The sequence below is a fragment of the Brienomyrus brachyistius genome, chromosome 5, assembly GCF_023856365.1.
Source record: "Brienomyrus brachyistius isolate T26 chromosome 5, BBRACH_0.4, whole genome shotgun sequence".
Lineage (NCBI taxonomy): Eukaryota > Metazoa > Chordata > Actinopteri > Osteoglossiformes > Mormyridae > Brienomyrus > Brienomyrus brachyistius.
The window spans coordinates 4,686,009-4,692,057 of record NC_064537.1 but is presented as its reverse complement, the minus strand read 5'-3'; the positions used below and the strand labels follow the sequence as shown (position 1 = coordinate 4,692,057).

At 45.4% G+C, this 6,049-nt stretch overlaps 1 long non-coding RNA gene across 1 annotated transcript; it reads right to left on the bottom strand.

Moving 5' to 3' along the window:
- On the bottom strand, positions 1 to 5,120 carry LOC125743187 (uncharacterized). Its single transcript, XR_007398302.1, has 6 exons — positions 4,357 to 5,120; positions 2,124 to 2,669; positions 1,093 to 1,649; positions 793 to 972; positions 253 to 372; positions 1 to 192 (listed from the first exon to the last, which is right to left on the bottom strand). It is a non-coding gene; the product is annotated as an uncharacterized LOC125743187 (long non-coding RNA).
- Positions 5,121 to 6,049: the final 929 nt, after the last annotated feature.

The window sequence follows — 6,049 nt, the reverse complement described above, 5'->3', positions numbered from 1 at the left end:
ATACTGGACAACCTGCCTGTTAGTCCCATCCCCTGTCAATCACTCTAACACACTCACCACACACTGGACAAGCTGCCTGTTAGTCCCACCCATTGTCAATCACTCTAGCACACTCACCACACACTGGACAACCTGCCTGTTAGTCCCACCCCCTGTCAATCACTCTAACACACTCACCACACACTGGACAAGCTGCCTGTTAGTCCCACCCATTGTCAATCACTCTAGCACACTTACCACACACTGGACAACCTGCCTGTTAGTCCCACCCCCTGTCAATCACTCTAACACACTCACCACACACTGGACAACCTGCCTGTTAGTCCCACCCCCTGTCAATCACTCTAACACACTCACCACACACTGGACAACCTGCCTGTTAGTCCCACCCCCTGTCAATCACTCTAACACACTCACCACATACTGGACAACCTGCCTGTTAGTCCCACCCCCTGTCAATCACTCTAACACACTCACCACACACTGGACAAGCTGCCTGTTAGTCCCACCCATTGTCAATCACTCTAGCACACTCACCACACACTGGACAACCTGCCTGTTAGTCCCACCCCCTGTCAATCACTCTAACACACTCACCACACACTGGACAAGCTGCCTGTTAGTCCCACCCATTGTCAATCACTCTAGCACACTCACCACACACTGGACAACCTGCCTGTTAGTCCCACCCCCTGTCAATCACTCTAACACACTCACCACACACTGGACAACCTGCCTGTTAGTCCCACCCATTGTCAATCACTCTAACACACTCACCACACACTGGACAACCTGCCTGTTAGTCCCACCCATTGTCAATCACTCTAACACACTCACCACACACTGGACAACCTGCCTGTTAGTCCCACCCCCTGTCAATCACTCTAACACACTCACCACACACTGGACAACCTGCCTGTTAGTCCCACCCCCTGTCAATCACTCTAACACACTCACCACACACTGGACAACCTGCCTGTTAGTCCCACCCATTGTCAATCACTCTAACACACTCACCACACACTGGACAACCTGCCTGTTAGTCCCACCCATTGTCAATCACTCTAACACACTCACCACACACTGGACAACCTGCCTGTTAGTCCCACCCCCTGTCAGTCACTGCAGATTCCTTACATGCTGACATGTACTTTCTAGGTCCTTCTTATGCGTCATGTTGGCTCTCGTGGGCGATCAGAATGTGTCATGTATCCAGGCTCTATTATTAATCTTCCTATGAGTTAAGTGTTAAGTTTTCCCTTTTATGTGTTAAAGTGTGAGATCATAAATACTTACATATCTTAAATATAGATTCAGTACACATGAAATCATAATTCAGATATTTGTAATGGTGATCTGTGTTAGTCAAAACTATCAACAGTGATAAACTGTCAAACAGAGAACCTGGGCTGCTTATGTGTAAGCACACCAAAACACAATAGTGCACACCAACACACAATGGTACACATGAACACACAGTGGTGCACACCAACACACAATAGTGCACACCAACACACAATGGTACACATCAACACAAAATGGCACACACCTACACAAAATGGTACACACCAACACTCAATGGTACACATGAACACACAATGGTGCACACCAACACACAATGGTACACATCAACACAAAATGGCACACACCTACACAATGGTACACATGAACACACAATAGTACACATCAACACAAAATGGCACACACCTACACAATGGTACACATGAACACACAATGGTACACACCAACACACAATGGTACACATCAACACAAAATGGCACACACCTACACAATGGTACACATGAATACACAATGGTACACATCAACACACAATGGTACACATCAACACACAATGGTGAACACCAACACACAATGGTACACATCAACACAAAATGGCACACACCTACACAAAATGGTACACACCAACACACAATGGTACACATGAACACACAATGGTGCACGCCAACACACAATAGTGCACACCAACACACAATGGTACACATCAACACAAAATGGTACACACCAACACATAATGGTACACATGAACACACAATGGTGCACACCAACACACAATAGTGCATACCAACACACAATGGTACACATCAACACAAAATGGCACACACCTACACAAAATGGTACACACCAACACACAATGGTACACATGAACACACAATGGTACACACCAATACACCTGAACTCTGACACACTCATCATCACACAGAACAGGGACAGCACGAAACACAACCATAAACAGACCGAACAGCATCACACCACAACCGACACTCAGACACACTCATAAACAGAGTGGCAGAGATAGTTTACAGCATGAATGAAGATTCTGTGTGATTGACTTTGTGAAGAGGAATTCATCCATTACTGTGGACCAGCAACTAGATGCAGATATGTGCACATGAACCAAAGCCCTGTTTAATTAAAGAGATTTTCTGAAACAGAATCAGAAAAGGAATATGAAAGTGCCACTCCGAAAGACCTCACCATTGCGAGATGCAGAGCTGGAAACTCGCACAATCAGTCTTAGTCACCGGTCTGGGTGTCCGCGTTGTCTTGGATACAATGAGGCTGACTTGGCCACACCAGCTTCTCGCTGCAACGTGAGGCTCTTGTCCCCCAATGATGATGTCATCCATCATGTGCCATTCACACATGATCTGAGGGAAAAAAAATAAAAAGCTCACATTGGAGGGTTAAGTTATATTTAACTTGTGTGTCGGAGTGCGTAATATGGAAACATTACTAATCTAACTAAAATTACACTATGTTATCACGCTTACTCTAAAAGCGATAATGGCTGTGCAGAATCACTCCTCACGCAATCTTTTTAACAAGCACTGGTCACAATCATTTGGTTTAACAGATTTTTAAATAATTTTTCTTGAGATTTTGTGTCATTCAGCACTGCAATTAACTTTGATTCAAACACAACAGACATTCTATAATTAGAAAAGCTTCTTTTTTAGGTAGTTAATTTTTTTTGTCTTTTCCTTAAATCATTTATAGAATAAAGAAGAGATTGCCTTTTCACCTACGAGTCCCATCTTGCTCTGTGACAGGCGCATGCAGCTGAGATGAAAAATGGATTACTGTATGGGTTCAGCTAGCATTTAGCCATGGGATTTGAACAGACAACTTTCTGGTAGCGGACACCTAAAGCACAGAACCAGGCGCAACCTATAAGCGGAAGGAATTTCCCTCAGTGGAAAAACATTTGAGAAGTTCAGTCAGAGAGGCTCAATCTGTGTGTTAGCTTTGATTTGTTTTCGTGTTTTAAAACAAGTTGCCGATTTAGTGCTTTATCAGAGCTGGAGATAAGATCCCCAGTACTTATTAAAGACAGTGGCCAGTGGTGACCAAACCCCAAACACCGTATGTTTAAGTGATCACTGAAACTGTGAAAATGACTGAACTCTGATAGAAAATCTGGAATTGAGTCCCGTTAAAGTTATTCTGGGTCAGGAGGCAGGGGCGCCGTAAGGAGGTGTGGGGCGTTAGGAGGATTCCAAAGGCCCCAGAGTGACAGGGGATCTAAAAAATATGAAATATAACTGGATTTATCTGGACTGGGGGGGGCCAAAATCAGGTGACTGAAAATGACAACAGGAATAATGTTTCAGACTTACCCACCCAAGCAGAAACACTTAGCGGGCTGCGGGAAGTGGACAATGATTAACAGGAGTTTTCCTCGAATGCGAGTGTTGTTCAGAATGCCTTAAAATGCCTGCTCCCTAAATAGGCGAGAAGAGACTTGCTGGTAATTACATGTGCAGATACAGCAACCTGTACACGAACCGTACTGGATTAGATGGAAGGATTTCTGTTTGGCCTGTTTGGTTTGTTTGTTTTGTTTGGCCTGTTTGGTTTGTTTGTTTTGTTTGGCCTGTTTGGTTTGTTTGTTTTGTTTGGCCTGTTTGGTTTGTTTGTTTTGTTTGGCCTGTTTGGTTTGTTTGTTTTGTTTGCTAAATGCATTCAGCGTCTAGACAGTTTTGACAGGTTTGCTTGCTGTCTGGCAAAGCAGCCAAGACTCCAGGTCTAAGAGATGGTAAAATGTGCCGGGATTGTGATTGCTGGATTCGGATTTGATAATCCCAGCGTCTCAGAAACACACCACTGTGACCACAGTTGACAGAAAATGGTGTGATGAACAAAAAAACTGTGGCTGAGTTCAGAGGAGAAGGTCAGACTCAGGTAACTAGAAGGCAAAAATAAGAGCTCAGAACAACAGTGGTCTCCCTTTGTAGGCTTTGCTGACTGTGGCTGCGTTCAAACTCCTGAAATGAATATGTGGCTAGGGGCCCAAACCCATCTACTGGTGGATCTGGAGGCAAAAGTGGGTCCTACCTGGTGCTAGACAGGAGTACCTAAGACGATGGCTGCTGATGTATCTGTGAGTTTTCTTTTTACATCCCAGGATGATCTCAGAAGCTTGGAAACTTGACAAAGTATAAATAATCCTGGCAGAAAGCAGAGTTATGATACATTTTCATGGGGCTTTCGCCAAACACCCACATCTGGAAAAGACCATGTAGCCCACCGGTTTATTCAGCCAGGGAGGTGGGGCTCTGAAGCCCCTGGTGGGCGGAGCCTCAGAGAACCATCAATCACAAAAAAGTCCCGTTGTCTGCTCCAATAGGATTAACCCGGTCAGTGATTGACAGCTTAGTAAATCCTATTGACAATGGCCCTTATTTCTTTCTATTTTTTTTGTTTGCATTTTATGATAATTTACAGTCTTTCATACCAGCAAAACATGCAATGCTTCCCCTGGGACTCAAACCTACAGCTTACTGGGTAAAATCCTCCCTGCTGGAGATGCCGCCCCCACTGGATGGCCGTACATTGATGAGGTACGCTCAGACTGATCGTTCATGCTGGTAATATCCTCCTTTGCAGTGATTTCTGGTCTCTGACCCAATCAGCCATCTTCAAGTCTTCAAAGTCCTATTAAGCAGACACCTGTCTCTGTGAAGCTCTGGCTCGCCTCTCGCTACACATCACCCTTCAGAAAACATTCCCACTTCCCAGTTTGAAATACAGCATTAAAATAATGCCTAGAATACCGCTGTCTCATACAGATGTGGAATTTGCCCGTCATCCACAGCCGGACTGGCCGATCTTCAGTGCCGATAAGACCCTTTTATAGCCGGTCCTGCTCATTAGGCAAGAACAAGCGGCGTTTTCCTAGGAAGTGGCTTGTCAGATTTCTGTGAAATCCCAATGTCACTCAATCACCACCCCCCCCCCCCAAAACAAAAAAAACAGCCTGACTTCTCGGAAAGTTTGTGAGCAGCCATGCAGCGACAGGCGAACCTGCAGGTTGCTGGTCCTGGGTAATGACCTTGTTTAAGCGCCGCAAAATGGGGAAAACAGTGACGCACACTTCCTGTTTTTATACGCCTCATTTCCTGTAGCCTCTATCTATTTCTATTCCTTCGCCGGTGGTTCTTATCTCAAGATCATCTGTGTTGTTCTGTTGGACCAGCTCTCTCAGGACAGATGTTAATGACAGGTGGAAAAAACTGCATATCCAAAAGTCTGCAGGGAGAAGGAAGACCTGAAACATTTAATATATCAAGACTAGGCAGGGGGCACCACAGTGGTGCTTCGGTTCGCACTGCTGCCTCACACCTCTGGAACCTTGGCTCAAATCTGTGTGGCGCAGGAGCACAGATGAGGCATGTGCGTGTGACAGAGCACGTCCTTCCTCGCCCCAGTGCACACGGCTGTAGGTTACGGTCGATGGACCTTATTAGCAGCTGCCCAGTGGTGAAAGGGCTCCTTAACGTAATGCCACTGTGTCTCAGCCAGTCGCAATATGGGAAAATATCATGAAATCCCACCAGCCAATCAGTGAAGCGCTCAGGTCCCGAAAGGTGAAAAATGATCCGCTTGGGAAAGAGTGCATCATCGCGCCCATCCAAGCTGTAATTGCATGTGTTTATTTAGGAGATGCCTTACAGGTTACGAGCACACAAGCTCAGCATGTGCTGCCGTGCCCTCAGCTCAGCAAACAATCGCATGTGTTTTATTCTTA